The sequence below is a fragment of the Lithobates pipiens genome, unplaced genomic scaffold (assembly GCF_037356315.1).
Source record: "Lithobates pipiens isolate NorthernLeopardFrog02 unplaced genomic scaffold, aLitPip1_a1.2 Scaffold_62, whole genome shotgun sequence".
NCBI classification, from domain to species: Eukaryota; Metazoa; Chordata; class Amphibia; order Anura; family Ranidae; genus Lithobates; species Lithobates pipiens.
In genome coordinates this window covers 1,479,924-1,494,944 of record NW_027507884.1, presented here as the reverse complement: position 1 = coordinate 1,494,944, position 15,021 = coordinate 1,479,924, and positions in this window count along the sequence as shown.

Here is a 15,021-nt window from a genome sequence, read left to right as displayed (position 1 = left end):
ATTACTATCTCTGTTAACATCGGGACATTTCTGCAACACTCCTATGGATTTTTTTCAACACTCTTGTTCTAGTATTGTTTATATAATGATAATTATTTGCAGTATGATATGAGCACATGAGGATATAGTGTTTAAACAACATTGTTTGATGGCTTCTATAATTGCATTTTAATTGCATTTGACACTTTATTCATGCAATTTTTTGGTTATCAAATTTTATTTAATATTTATTTAAGATTTACACAAGTGACTTTGTTACACCAGTAAAAGACCTATGAGGGTCCCCATCAGAGGAGATCACCATATGTCCTCCTTGACACTTTATTAGAGCTGCACATAGGATTTTTAACACACATGTATTTGTCCTTTTGTGGTACTAGCAGCTTTTTAGTACTTTCAGACTTGAGCACGGTATTCTTCTGGGAAATTGTAGATAAATACTCCTTACCAGACAAGATGGACCCACCTGTCATACGACAGTGGGTCAATAAGGCTTATATCGGCAGAAGCCAGATGGTCATCAGAGGAACACGCTCTGATGTAGAAGGAACCGGTGAAGGAGTTGCTCTGGATGCAGGCATTGGATAAATCCCCAGAGATGGATCCCACTGTACCAAGCCAGATATCCGAAGCTCCAAGGGGTCCTGGAGCTTTGGATATCTGGCTTGTTACACCAGGATCCATCTCTGGGGATTTATCCAATGCCTGAATCCAGATCAACTCCTTCACAGGTTCCATCTACATCCGAGCGCGTTCCTCCGATGACCACCTGGCTTCGACCGATATAAGCCTGATTGACCCACTGTCGTATGACAGGTGAATGAATGAAAGAATGACTTGTATAGCACTGCAAATGCGAACTGAAGGCTCAAGGTGGGTCCATCTTGTCTGGCAAGAAGAATTTATCTTCTCATCAGACGAATGCCTATCCTGTGTTAAATGTGCCTTACGGCTCCGTGATTACATCTCTTCATTTGTCAATGAGGAATTGACCACAGTTTTTTTCATTTGGACACATGCCCTATGAAGCTAGGCTTGGGTCCTGGGTAAGTGACCTTGCTGTCCTCCCTCCCTCTCTACTTTATTATTGGTTGTTGAATTTTTTCATATACTGTGACACTGTGATATTTGGTGTTTACTGTCATAATGATTGATTACATATATTCTCCTGATAAAGTAGTAGAACTCCACGAAACATGTTGAGAACAATGATATCCGTGGGAACCCACCTTAATCCTCCTTAACAGGATTCCTCCTTAATAGGGGACATGAGTGTTGGTGATATACATGGATTGTTACCATACACTTTTTATGATGTTTTTCAATAAGCATTTGGATATCCTGTTTTTATAGGTTTTAGTATCAATAAATAATTGAATATTTTTTATTAAATCTTGAGTATACGCAGTGTAAATTGGTACCAAGATAGTTCTTCAAAATTTCCTTTTTATGGGTGACCGGGTGTGGACTGAGCTCCCAGCCTCTTTCCTTCTAATCAGATGATGGTACACCATATCTAGTCTATATGTAATCTATACCAATAGAGGCTTTAGCCACTTAACAATACAATATAATACAATACAAAATAAAACAATACAATGCAATACAATATAATACAATACAATGTGAAAATGAATACAGTTGGCACAAAAGACCTTAAAATCTGACATTCCTTCCAAATTTTTGAATTGAACTTTGATCTTCGAGTGACTAATTACGCTTTTATGAATTTATTAATGCAAGATGTATGGTATACTGTGAGATTAAAATATAAAATACATACAATTTACTTACAGACCAACAGCATCAGTAATTCAGGACACATGTTGACTGGAAGGTGAGTACACAAATGATGCCAAACATTTTGAAAAGACAAGATAAGATCTTTGCTCTTTCCTGTACATTGCAAGCAGGAAGGGACATCAACCTCTATTGCAGTTCCACTGAAATTTATGAAACATTGGGGTTGATTTATTAATGGCAAATAAACTGTTCACTTTGCAGGAGAATTTGCACCCAGAGCTTACTGAATGAGGTGAAGCCCTGCTGACTTCCATCAAAGGAGGTCAAAAAAAGAAGAATTGATCCAGATTTTAAAGGCAAAATGGAAAGGGTAATATAAATAAGATCCGTATTTTTAATGATGTGCAAATTTCATAAAATAACACATAAAGTTCACATATTAAAAAAAAATAGTCACATAGAAATGCGATAAATGGCTAATGTAAGCCCAGTTTGTAAACAGAGGTATTGTTAAATGCTGGTGAATAAGCCCTTGTGTGTCAACACGTTTCGCTGATCCGCTTCCTCAGGACACACACAAAGGGGAAAAGGCAATGATTGCACTGATTGCACTCGACTGTATGATAGGATGCATATGACGTATTCTCCCTGGGCAGGCACTGGAATAGAAAGAGAGCAGGCCCTACTTATCCCACACTAGGTGGACCCAAGTTAGATGGTAAATAGGCAAGCCACTATGGGGAACCTCGGGTCCCAGCTACAGTTTCCCTGGGATGCTATCACTACACAATATATTGGGATCTTGGGATTCCTGGGACAATTCTATCTGGAAGATAAAATGCCTTTCCCTGTGCATTTTTTGTGCTTAGCTACTTTGTACTGATTATCATTATAACCCTCTCTTGCTATCCAAAATGAAAAAAAAAAGTTTTGTCTATAGTTCTACTTTAACTTTCCCTAGTTCGACACTTACCACCTCCCCTACCCTAAGACTTGCCCCTCTCCTTTGCACCTCAACACTTACCCCCTCCCCTTCTCCCCTGAACACTTAACCTCATACTTTCCCACCTCAACACTTTCCCACCTCAACACTAAACTCTTATCCCATCCCCTTCCTACCTATCCCTACCTTATAACTTGCCCTCTCCCCTTCCCACCTCAACACTTACCCCCTCCCCTACCCCAAAGCTTGCACCCACCCAGCCCCAAAATGTATCTTCTTCCTAGGGGACGGGAGCCACACTGGGGCAGAGATTCTGTCAGCTCTGCAGAGGCAGGCTCAGAGGTGGTTGACGCTACACCAGCTTCAGCCAGGAATGGTTGTATTCGACAATGGCACCGACCTCCTCTTCGCCCTCCAACAGGGACACTTGACCCATGCTCCCTGTTTGGCTCACGTCCTGAATTTGGTGGTGCAGCAGTTCTTGAGCGGGTACTTGGGCTTACAGGATCTCCTGAGGTAGGCCAGGAAAGTCTGTGGTCATTTCCGCCGGTCATCTAATGCCAGTGCTTGACTGGCTGACATTCAAAGAGACGCCAGTGGCTATTGATCAAGGATGCATGCACTGTCCTGTCACCATTTGATGAGGCCACAAGGATGGTGAGCAGTGACAGTGCATGCATCAGTGATACTGTCCCTCTTGTATTCCTTTTGGAGCACACACTTTGTGGAATAATGGACAGGGCACTTGAGGCAGAACAGTGGGAGGAAGAGGAGGACTTTCTTACCTCTCATGGTCCCCTTTATCCAGATACTAGTATTCCTGCAGCCCGCTGATCACACAGGAAGAAGGAGAAGAGGAGGAGGATTGTGTCAGTATAGAGGTGGAGGATAACACTCAGCATCAGCAGCAGTCTTCAAGGGATCGTTTTCAGTCCCCAGAAACCCATGGAGTTGTACGTGGCTGGTAGGAGGTGGTTGAGGATCATATGATCCTTAGTAGACATGTGCAGAGTAAAATATTTCGTTTCGGAATTTCGTTTTCGTCTGAAAACTTAATTTATTTAGTTACTCCCGAAATTCGTTTTTATTTATTTCGTTTTTCGTTCAAAAATTGCATTTGTCCGAAAATCCACATGAATCACGGTCGAATCTGTCTTTGAAGGCTTATGGTGTCTGTCGAATGTATAAAGAAGATTCGACGGAGCTAGTATATAGCATACTTTAGAACCCTATTAAAGTCTATGGGACTCCAACGTTCAAAATCTAAAGTGCTCATTTTAAAGGCTAATTTGCAAGTTACTGTCCTAAAAAGTGTTTGGGGACCTGGGTCCTGCCCCAGGGGACATGGATCAATGCAAAAAAAAGTTTTAAAAACGTCCGTTTTTTCGGGAGCAGTGATTTTAATAATGATTAAAGTGAAACAATAAAAGTGTAATATTCCTTTAAATTTCGTAGGGGGGGGGGGGGGGTTGTCTATAGTATGCCTGTGAAGGGGCGCATGTTTCCCGTGCTTAGAACTGTCCCTGCACAAAGTGTCATTTATGCAGGAAAAAAAGTCCTTTAAAATCACTCGCAGCTATTATGAATTGTCGGCTCCCGTAATACAGAGAACACTTATTGAAAGTCATTGATAAATAAAAAAATAAATAAATAAATAAATAAAAAAGCGTGGGGGTCCCCCAAATTCAATTACCAGGCCCTTCAGGTCTGGTATGGATATTAAGGGGAACCCTGCCTCAAATTTAAGAAAAAATTGACGTGGGGTTCCCCCTAAATATCCATAACCAGACCCTTCAGGTCTGGTATGGATATTAAGGGGAACCCCGCGTCAAATTAAAAAAAAAATTGACGTGGGGTTCCCCCTAAAAATCCATACCAGACCCTTTATCCGAGCACGCAACCTGGCAGGCCGCAGGAAAAGAGGGGGGACAAGAGAGCGGCCCCCCCTCCCTCCTGAACCGTACCAGGCCACATGCCCTCAACATTGGGAGGATGCTTTGGGGGTCTGTGACCCCTCAAAGCACCTTGTCCCCATGTTGATGAGGACAAGGGCCTCATCCCCACAACCCTGGCCGGTGGTTGTGGAGGTCTGCGGGCGGGGAGCTTATCAGAATCTGGAAGCCCCCTTTAACAAAGGGACCCCCAGATCCCGGCCCCCCCCTGTTTGAAATGGTAAGGGGGTACAAAAGTACCCCTACCATTTCACAAAGAAAGTGTAAAAAATGGTTAAATAAAACAAACACACTTTTGAAAAATTCCTTTATTAAAAATAAAAAAATTAAAAAAAGATTCCAGCGGCGGTAATCCACTCTTGCTATCCAGCGACGGACGATCATCTCTCCAGCGATGTCTCATCTCATCCAGCGCAGCGATCCATCCTTCTTCTGTCTCCGTGGAGGAGACACTGCAAGGATTCCGGCGGCTGACGTTTCTTATATACGGAGGGCGGGGCCACCCGTCACCTGACCCCGCCCCCTCTGACGCAAGGGGAAACCCGGGGTTCCCCGTGACGTATAGGTGACCCCGCACCCCTCTGATGTAACGGAAACCTGCCTGTGTTACATCAGAGGGGTGCGGGGTCACCTATACGTCACGGGGAACCCCGGGTTTCCCCTTGCGTCAGAGGGGGGCGGGGTCAGGTGACGGGTGGCCCCGCCCTCCGTATATAAGAAACGTCAGCCGCCGGAATGCCTGCAGTGTCTCCTACACGGAGACAGAAGAAGGATGGATTCGCTGCGCTGGATGAGATGAGACATCGCTGGAGAGATGACCGTCCGTCGCTGGATAGCAAGAGTGGATTACCGCCGCTGGAATCTTTTTTTTATTTTTTTATTTTTAATAAAGGAATTTTTCAAAAGTGTGTTTGTTTTATTTAACAATTTTTTACACTTTCTTTGTGAAATGGTAGAGGTACTTTTGTACCCCCTTACCATTTCAAACAGGGGGGGGGGCGGGATCTGGGGGTCCCCTTGTTAAAGGGGGCTTCCAGATTCTGATAAGCCCCCCGCCCGCAGACCTCCACAACCACCGGCCAGGGTTGTGGGGATGAGGCCCTTGTCCTCATCAACATGGGGACAAGGTGCTTTGAGGGGTCACAGACCCCCAAAGCATCCTCCCAATGTTGAGGGCATGTGGCCTGGTACGGTTCAGGAGGGAGGGGGGGCCGCTCTCTCGTCCCCCCCTCTTTTCCTGCGGCCTGCCAGGTTGCGTGCTCGGATAAAGGGTCTGGTATGGATTTTTAGGGGGAACCCCACGTCAATTTTTTTTTAAATTTGACGCGGGGTTCCCCTTAATATCCATACCAGACCTGAAGGGTCTGGTTATGGATATTTAGGGGGAACCCCACGTCAATTTTTTTCTTAAATTTGAGGCAGGGTTCCCCTTAATATCCATACCAGACCTGAAGGGCCTGGTAATTGAATTTGGGGGACCCCCACGCTTTTTTTTTAAATGTATTTATTTTTTTTTTTATCAATGACTTTCAATGAGTGTTCTCTGTATTACGGGAGCCGACAATTCATAATAGCTGCGAGTGATTTTAAAGGACTTTTTTTCCTGCATAAATGACACTTTGTGCAGGGACAATTCTAAGCACGGGAAACATGCGCCCCTTCACAGGCATACTATAGATACCCCCCCCCTACGAAATTTAAAGGAATATTACACTTTTATTGTTTCACTTTAATCATTATTAAAATCACTGCTCCCGAAAAAACTGCAGTTTTTAAAACTTTTTTTTGCATTGATACATGTCCCCTGGGGCAGGACCCGGGTCCCCAAACACTTTTTAGGACAGTATCTTGCAGAATCTTTTCTCTCTGTCAAATCTTTTTTCTCTGTCGAATATTTTCTCTATATAATCTTGGACTAATAGAGGTAAGGTTAGGCACATTCGAACACAGGTTCTATAGACACAGATTGTTGTCAGAGTCATGTCGAATCTCCTATTCTATATCGAACTGTTGTAACAATGAAAACGAAAATAAAGCATTTATTTATGTCGGATCTTTCGTTTTTCGGATTTTGTGCTTTCGTTATCGTTTGTCAAAACGAAAATGAAAATAGCTGAAATTCGGACGAAAATGCATTCGGACGAAAACGAATGCACATGTCTAATCCTTAGTGACCCAGGGTACTTAGGATCGAATGCCTCTGCAAACCTACCTTGCATGGCCTCCCTGATCCTGCAAAGCCTGCGAAAGGACCCTAGGATTTGTGGTATCAAGGAGAGGGATCATTACTGGCTGGCAACCCTTCTTGATCCACGTTACAAGGGTAAGGTTGCAGAACTTATCCAGTCTTCACAGAGGGAGCAGAGGATGAAACATCTTTGGAAGGTCTTGCAGAAACGTTTGTGGAATGCGTTTCCAGATCCTGGGAGGTTACAATTTCCTGGTGCTGGACAACATGTTGTTGAGGCTTCTTCAGTCACAGAAAGAGCGGCGAAGAAGGTGGCCGGCTGACCGATGCCTTCAGGCAATTCTTCAGTCCTCAGCACCCAGGTCTGATTGGTTCCAGCAGCAATTGCCAGCATATGAATTACATGGTGCAGGAATATCTAGGGGCAAGATCAGACTTGGTGAGAGAAAGAGAATAGATGTGGCGCTATACCTTATTAAACTCACTAAAAAAATATAAAATAAAATTGTACAAATTTTCCAGCTTGCTGGCTAATATATTTTTTTATATAAGCCAGCGATAAACCTTGGTGGACTGAATAGTAAAATCAATAAATGATAAAGTGCTGGGGGTTAATCCTTATTAAATAGTGAATGCAAAGTGAATATAAATTTTCCAGCGTGCTGGTTAGTAAAACTGTACGGTCCACAAAAATTAGGTAAAGATGAATAGATAAATATTTAGATAAATAATTAGTAAAACTCCCATGAATCAATCAATATTCAATAGTGAAAACTACTTAAGGTGCTTGTGACTGTGATTGTGGCACAACCAAATGAATGGCCACAAGGGGAACAATCAAAATTATATAAACGTGAATACTGGTGGGATGGTGGGTGTGAACACACTGTGTCAAATCTCAGAACATGCCAAAAATTGTCACAATATGAAAATAGAAAAAATAGGAAAATAAAGATAAAAAATTTATAAAGATAAAAAATTAAGAAATTAAGTCCAGAAAGTAAAAAGTAAAAAGATCTTGCGGTGACAAGTCAAATGTGAAAGTCCAATTGAATAAAGTTTAAAAATTAATATTTAAACATGAAACGAATATTTGATGGTGAAAAAGGTAAGTGAAGAGAGTGACTTCGATATTCGTTCGCAGTGAACGTTTGCAGTGAACGTTTATGGATTTTGCTCTCACCAGAGATATGACCCCGTCCGGGGTGGATCAGCCTCCACAGTATAAGCCACTGTGTCGCTTCTTGGGCTGTCTCTGCTGTGATGCTGGGGAGATCCTTCGTTCTTCCGTGGGGATGTTGTACCTCGTTTACATGTGATAGAAAAGAGGACTGCCCATGGTGTAGTATGTTTGAAACTCAGTTTATTTGAAACAACCTTAAAAATACTCACATTTAGTACGAAAAAACACATATTGTATTAAAAGCGTTCGGAACATCCACTCGGCTGACACGCCGTTTGTGCTGAAGGTGTACGTATCTGGCCACGCCCTACGCGTTTCGTCATTCAGACGTCATCTGGAGCCTCCAGTCCTCTTTTCTATCACATGTAAACGAGGTACAACATCCCCACGGAAGAACGAAGGATCTCCCCAGCATCACAGCAGAGACAGCCCAAGAAGCGACACAGTGGCTTATACTGTGGAGGCTGATCCACCCCGGACGGGGTCATATCTCTGGTGAGAGCAAAATCCATAAACGTTCACTGCAAACGTTCACTGCGAACGAATATCGAAGTCACTCTCTTCACTTACCTTTTTCACCATCAAATATTCGTTTCATGTTTAAATATTAATTTTTAAACTTTATTCAATTGGACTTTCACATTTGACTTGTCACCGCAAGATTTTTTTACTTTTTACTTTCTGGACTTAATTTCTTAATTTTTTATCTTTATAAATTTTTTATCTTTATTTTCCTATTTTTTCTATTTTCATATTGTGACAATTTTTGGCATGTTCTGAGATTTGACACAGTGTGTTCACACCCACCATCCCACCAGTATTCACGTTTATATAATTTTGATTGTTCCCCTTGTGGCCATTCATTTGGTTGTGCCACAATCACAGTCACAAGCACCTTAAGTAGTTTTCACTATTGAATATTGATTGATTCATGGGAGTTTTACTAATTATTTATCTAAATATTTATCTATTCATCTTTACCTAATTTTTGTGGACCGTACAGTTTTACTAACCAGCACGCTGGAAAATTTATATTCACTTTGCATTCACTATTTAATAAGGATTAACCCCCAGCACTTTATCATTTATTGATTTTACTATTCAGTCCACCAAGGTTTATCGCTGGCTTATATAAAAAAATATATTAGCCAGCAAGCTGGAACATTTGTACAATTTTATTTTATATTTTTTTAGTGAGTTTAATAAGGTATAGCGCCACATCTATTCTCTTTCTCTCACCTATTTTACTGTTCCATCCATCTGGATGGAAACATAATAGAGGCTGCTCTTACCTATATTACACTACATACTCTCTGTATAACAGATTCCATAGCGCACCCTATCCCTTTGTTTTAAGATCAGACTTGGAGACCTTTCCACCAGAACATCCACTGGGTTACTGGGTCTTGAGGATGGACCACTGGCCAGAGCCTGCTCAATATGCAATTGAGCTACTGGCCTGTCCTGCATCCATTGTTCTTTCTGAATGCACATTCAGTGCTGCTGGAGGCTTTGTAACTGATCACAGAGTGCGCCTGTCCACAGACTGTCCACAGACTGTCCAACAGCTCACATTCATGAAAATGAATCATTGTCTTGGATCCCCAGCTACCAATCACCTGATGCTAATGTAACCAAATGATTTTTCTATGGATGTGGGATGCCTTGAAGACTGCATATGCTGAGTGACTATCCTATTGCTCCTCAATTTTCATGATGATAGCTTCTAATGATATTTTCGGTTCAGGGCACCACCACCACTACCTAAGGCCCAATTTTTCTACCACTGTTTAACAGGGGCACGTAATTACAATTTTTGTTCAAATATTTAACAGCAGGGCTCATTCCTGCACTCAACAAGAGTATCTTTGAGGGGTTGCAGTGTTGTGGCACCACCACCACTGCCTAAGGCCCAATTTTTCTGCCCCTGTTTAACAGGGGCGTGTAATTACAATTTGTGATCTAATATTTGTCAGCGGGGCCTTTTCCTGCGCTCAACAAAAGTATCTGTGAGGCTTTACAATGTTGTGCCAGCACCACCACCGCCTAAGGCCCAATTTTTCTGCCTCTGTTTAACAGGGGCGTGTAATTACAATTTTTGATCTAATATTTCAAAGCAGGGCCTGTTCCTGCACTCAACAAAAGTATCTGTGAGGCTTTACAGTGTTGTGCCACCACCACCACCTAAGGCCCAATTTTTCTGCCCCTGTTTAACCACTTGCTTACTGGGCACTTAAACCCCCCTCAGTCCCAGACCAATTTTCAGCTTTCAGCGCTGATGCACTTTGAATGACAATTGCGCAGTCATACAACACTGTACCCAAATGAAATTTTTATCATTTTTTTCCCACAAATAGAGCTTTCTTTTGGTGGTATTTAGTTACAGCTCGGAGTTTTATTTTTTGCTAAACAAACAAAAAAAGATGCAAAAAAAAAAAAAAAAAAATCATGTTTTAATAGTTTGTTATACAATTTTGCAAACGGGTCATTTTTCTCCTTCATTGAAGTGCGCTGATTAGGCGGCACTGATGGGCTGCATTGGTGGGCACTGATGGGCTGCATTGGTGGGCACTGATAGGCTGCATTGGTGGGCACTGATAGGCTGCACTGGTGGGCACTGATAGGCATAGTTAAGGCGGCACTAATAGGCACAGATAAGGCGGCACCGATCGGCACAGATAAGGCGGCACTGATGGGCAAAGATGGGCACAGATAAGATGGCATGGATGGGTGGCACGGATAAGTGGCACGGATGGGTGGCACAGATGGGCACTGATAGGTACCACTGATAGATGGGACTGATGGGCACTGATAGGTGGCACTGATAGGTGGCTCTGATAGGTGGCACTGCTGGGCACTGATGGGCGGCACTGCTGGGCACTGATGGGCGGCACTGCTGGGCACTGATGGGCGGCACTGGGGTGCAGCACCTTTGCGGCAGATTGTGGGCACTGTGGGTGGCACTGTTGGTGGCACTGCTGGATGGCACTGTGGGTGGCATTGTGGGTGGCACTGTGGGTGGCGCTGTGGGCACTATGGGCACTGCTGGGTGGCACTGATGGGGGGCACTTACTTTCATTCAGGATGGCACTGCGGTGGGCAGGTGGGCACTGGCAGGGAGCAGGTGGTCAGCTGTATTGCTGGCCGTGATCGGGACTGATGTCCCGATCACGGCCGCCGGTGATCGGCTTTTTTTTTCTCTCCTCGCGCTGTCACCGCGAGGAGGAATAATAGCCGATTACCGGCTCCGTTCTGTCACATGATCAGCTGTCATTGGCTGACAGCTGATCACGTGATAAGGGGTCGGGATCGACCCCTTACACGGATCGGTGATCAGGCGAGTCTCATGGACTCGCCGATCACAGAGCGCGCCGCGCGCGCCCCTCAGGGGGCGCGCAGGCCGCTCGTAACCGGGACGACGTCAATAGACGTAGTCCCGGAAAAGTAGATCCGCGCTAATGCCGTCATTTGGCAATAGCGCGGATCTCAAGTGGTTAAATACAATTATTGATATAATATTTCACAGCAGTGCCCATTTCAGCGCCCACCAAGAGTAACTGTGAGTGCGTACAGTGTTCTGGTACCACCAACACCTAAGGCCCAATTTTACGCAGAGTGTATATTTCAGGAAAGGTTCCCTCCACTGGTAATATCGATCATTTGGTGTACAGTACTGAGATCCACAAGCAGGTGTCTCCTGGCAGTTTGGAGCTGTCAGAAGAGCTTTTCCCTGCTGGAATTATGTCATCTTTGGGACGAAGTACTGGCGTCCACCAACGGAGGGATCCTGGCAGTGTGGAGCAGGTATTACCTTCTGCAATCAGGCGTCACATGACTGATAGCAGCCATTGTATAAATACCTGGCAAGTGCACACACAACTTGCCCTGGTATTGTCCTTGTGCCCTGACCTGCAGTCAGTTTATCTGTTATCTGATCCTGATCTGCTGCCCACCTTGATGTGCCCATGCCTGCTGCCCAGCTTGATGTGCCTGCTGCCCAGCTTGAAGTGCCCGTGCCTGCTGCCCAGCTTGAAGTGCCCATGCCTGCTGCCCAGCTTGAAGTGCCTGCTTCCCAACCTGATGTGCCTGCTGCTCAGCTTAATGTGACTGCTGCCCAGCCTGAAGTGCCTGCTTCACCAACCTGATGTGCCCATGCCTGCTGCCCAGCTTGATGTGCCTGTGCCTGCTGCCCAGCTTGATGTGCCTGCTGCCCAGCTTGATATGCCTGGGCCTGCTGCCCAGCTTGATGTACCTGCTGCCCCGCTTGATGTGCCTGCTTCCCAGCTTGATGTGCCTGTGCCTGCTGCCCAGCTTGATGTGCCTGCTGCCCCACTTGATGTGCCTGCTTCCCAGCTTGATGTGCCCGTGCCTGCTGCCCAGCTTGATTTGCCTGCTGCTCCGCTTGATGTGTCGGCTTCCCCGCTTGATGTGTCCATGCTGGCTGCCCAGCTTAATGTGCCTGTTGCCCAGTTCAATGTGCCTGCTACTCAGCTTGAGGTTCCTGTGCCTGCTATCCATCTTGATGTACTTATTGCCCAACCTGATGGGACTTTGCTCATGGCCCAGCTTGACACAATGGACTTTCCCCAGCAACCGTTAGTTGGAGCATCCGGAGGTCGCTCCTTCGAGGGGGGTACTGTCAGAAAAGGTTCCTTCCGCTGGTAATATCGATCATTTGGCATGCAATACTGAGATCCACCAGCAGGTGTCTCCTGACAGTTTGGAGCTGTCAGACTGATAGCAGCCATTCTATAAATACCCAGCAAGTGCACACACACCTTGCCCCGGTATGGTCCTTGTGCCCTGACCTGCAGTCTGTTTATCTGTTACCTGATCCTGAACCTTGATTACTGCATCCTGCCTTCTGCCTCCTGAACCTGTTATACCTGATCCTATCTATTCCTGCATCCCTGGAACCTTATCCTGCAACCTGATCCCTTTCTCCTTGTCCCCCCATCTGCTGACCTCCTGTTTATGACCCTGGCCTGCCTTGACTACGATTCTAGTACTCCCTTATGCTGGTGTGTTGGTTTATCATCACTGTTTGGTTGTTTGGTTTGTTCACTCAGTTTGTATTGGTGGTGTGTTCACATTTATATGCATTTATTTTAATAAACTTACCTTTGCTTATTTATGTCTGGTTCACTGTCGAAGTCACACAGTTCTGGTCACATTTAGTTTATGACAGTATAGGGCAGGCCATATAGTATATACAGGAGGTCCCCTATTTTCAAACATCCGACTTAAAAATGACTCCTACTTACAAATGGAGGGAGACAACAGGAAGTGAGAGGAAATGTACCCCATAGGAAGGGAAATTCTCTCCTGTAAGAGTTAATATGGGAAAAAGGTGTCTCCCCATTGATGCTTTATCACCAATCCTAGTTTCCCCAATAACCCAAAATTTTCAAAATCCAATTGTCTTTGGGACAGAAAGTGAGGTGAAAATCAGGACAGGGGCACAGACAGCAAAACAAATGTTACAGGGGTGATGATAACCCTTCCATATGTTATCCAAAAAAATTGATTGTTTGGCTGGAACTACACTTACAAAATGCGCCTGTTCCAAATTACAGATTGAACTTAACAACAAACCTACAGTCCCTGTCTTGTTTGTAACCCGGGGACCGCCTGTATACTGCTGCTGTTCAGAGTATATAGGGCCTCGAGGCCCCACACCTTTTTTTTTTATTTGGTGTGGGGTTCACCGTAATATCCATATCAGACCCAGAGGTCTGGTATGGATATTACATTATATCTGCAAGCAGTTTTAAATTACTTTTTTTCCTTTAGAAATGTCATTTTGTGCAGGGACTGTTCTAAACATGGAAAAAATGCACCACTTTACAGGCATACTATAGACACCCCCCAGGCATGATATTTAAAGGAATATTACAATTTTATTGCTTCACTTTAAGCGTTATTAAAATCACTTCTCCTGAAAAAACTACAGTTTTTAAAACTTTTCTTTTGCATTGATACATGTCCCCTGAGGCAGGACTCGGGTCCCCACTTTTGTGAGCTAGGTCTTCTCACCAACATCAGTACCTGACCTCACCAATCTTCCTTAACTATATTAGCACACATTACCATAACACTTTAAAACCTTGTGGAAAGCCTTCACAGAAGAATGGATGGTTGTTATAGCTATAAAAGGTGGGGGAAGCCATATCAATGTCTATGGGGTTGGAATGGTATATTTACCTAGCTCATTGATGGTCAGTGTGATGGTCAGGTGTCCATAAATGTTTGGTCACTAAGTGTATATTATAATTGTGAAGGTCACTAACACAGAAAAGGGAAAATTAAGCAACCTATCGTTTTTAGTTTTTTTTAAAGAATTAGCTACAGCCTAAAGACTACAAATGTGTTTGACAAAAATAGATAACCGTTTTCTTAAAGATGTAAAATAAGATGTAAAAAAATAAAATAAAATCTGACAAGCTGTCAAAACAATGTAAGGCATCTTCCAAAGAAATCACATGGCAAGTTATTACTTCAACCCATAGAAGTAAAATTGTCATGGTGACTACATTTATCTGGAAAGGTAATTCGGCTGAAAACTCTTGCTACATATCTTTGCTAGGTACAGAACATTTCAACACATACTGTAAGCAACTGCATGTGGCCAGGTAAATTATACTGTATACATATTTATTCATTACCTAACTAATTCCCATAATGTACATTAAGCCAATTCCTGTTCCACTGACACGTGTTCTTTGCAATATGGCAGGCTTAGCCAAAAAAGTAAGGTTGCAGCTTCTTGAGCTACAAATCTTTCTTTTGAAAATCGAAATCCTCACCACGCATGCCTGAACTCTCCGAGTTGCCTTCAATTGTCTCCCATCGCTCTGAAATTAGAGCCTTTCAGAAATGTAGATGTGATAGACCTCAGAGGGCTATAAGTATGTGCACGTCCATCCAAATTATTAGGTTCAGATGTTTCCACTGAATAACACTGTTAATGCTACACCATATAAAGCCATGTTGGACAATTGTGTGCTGTCAG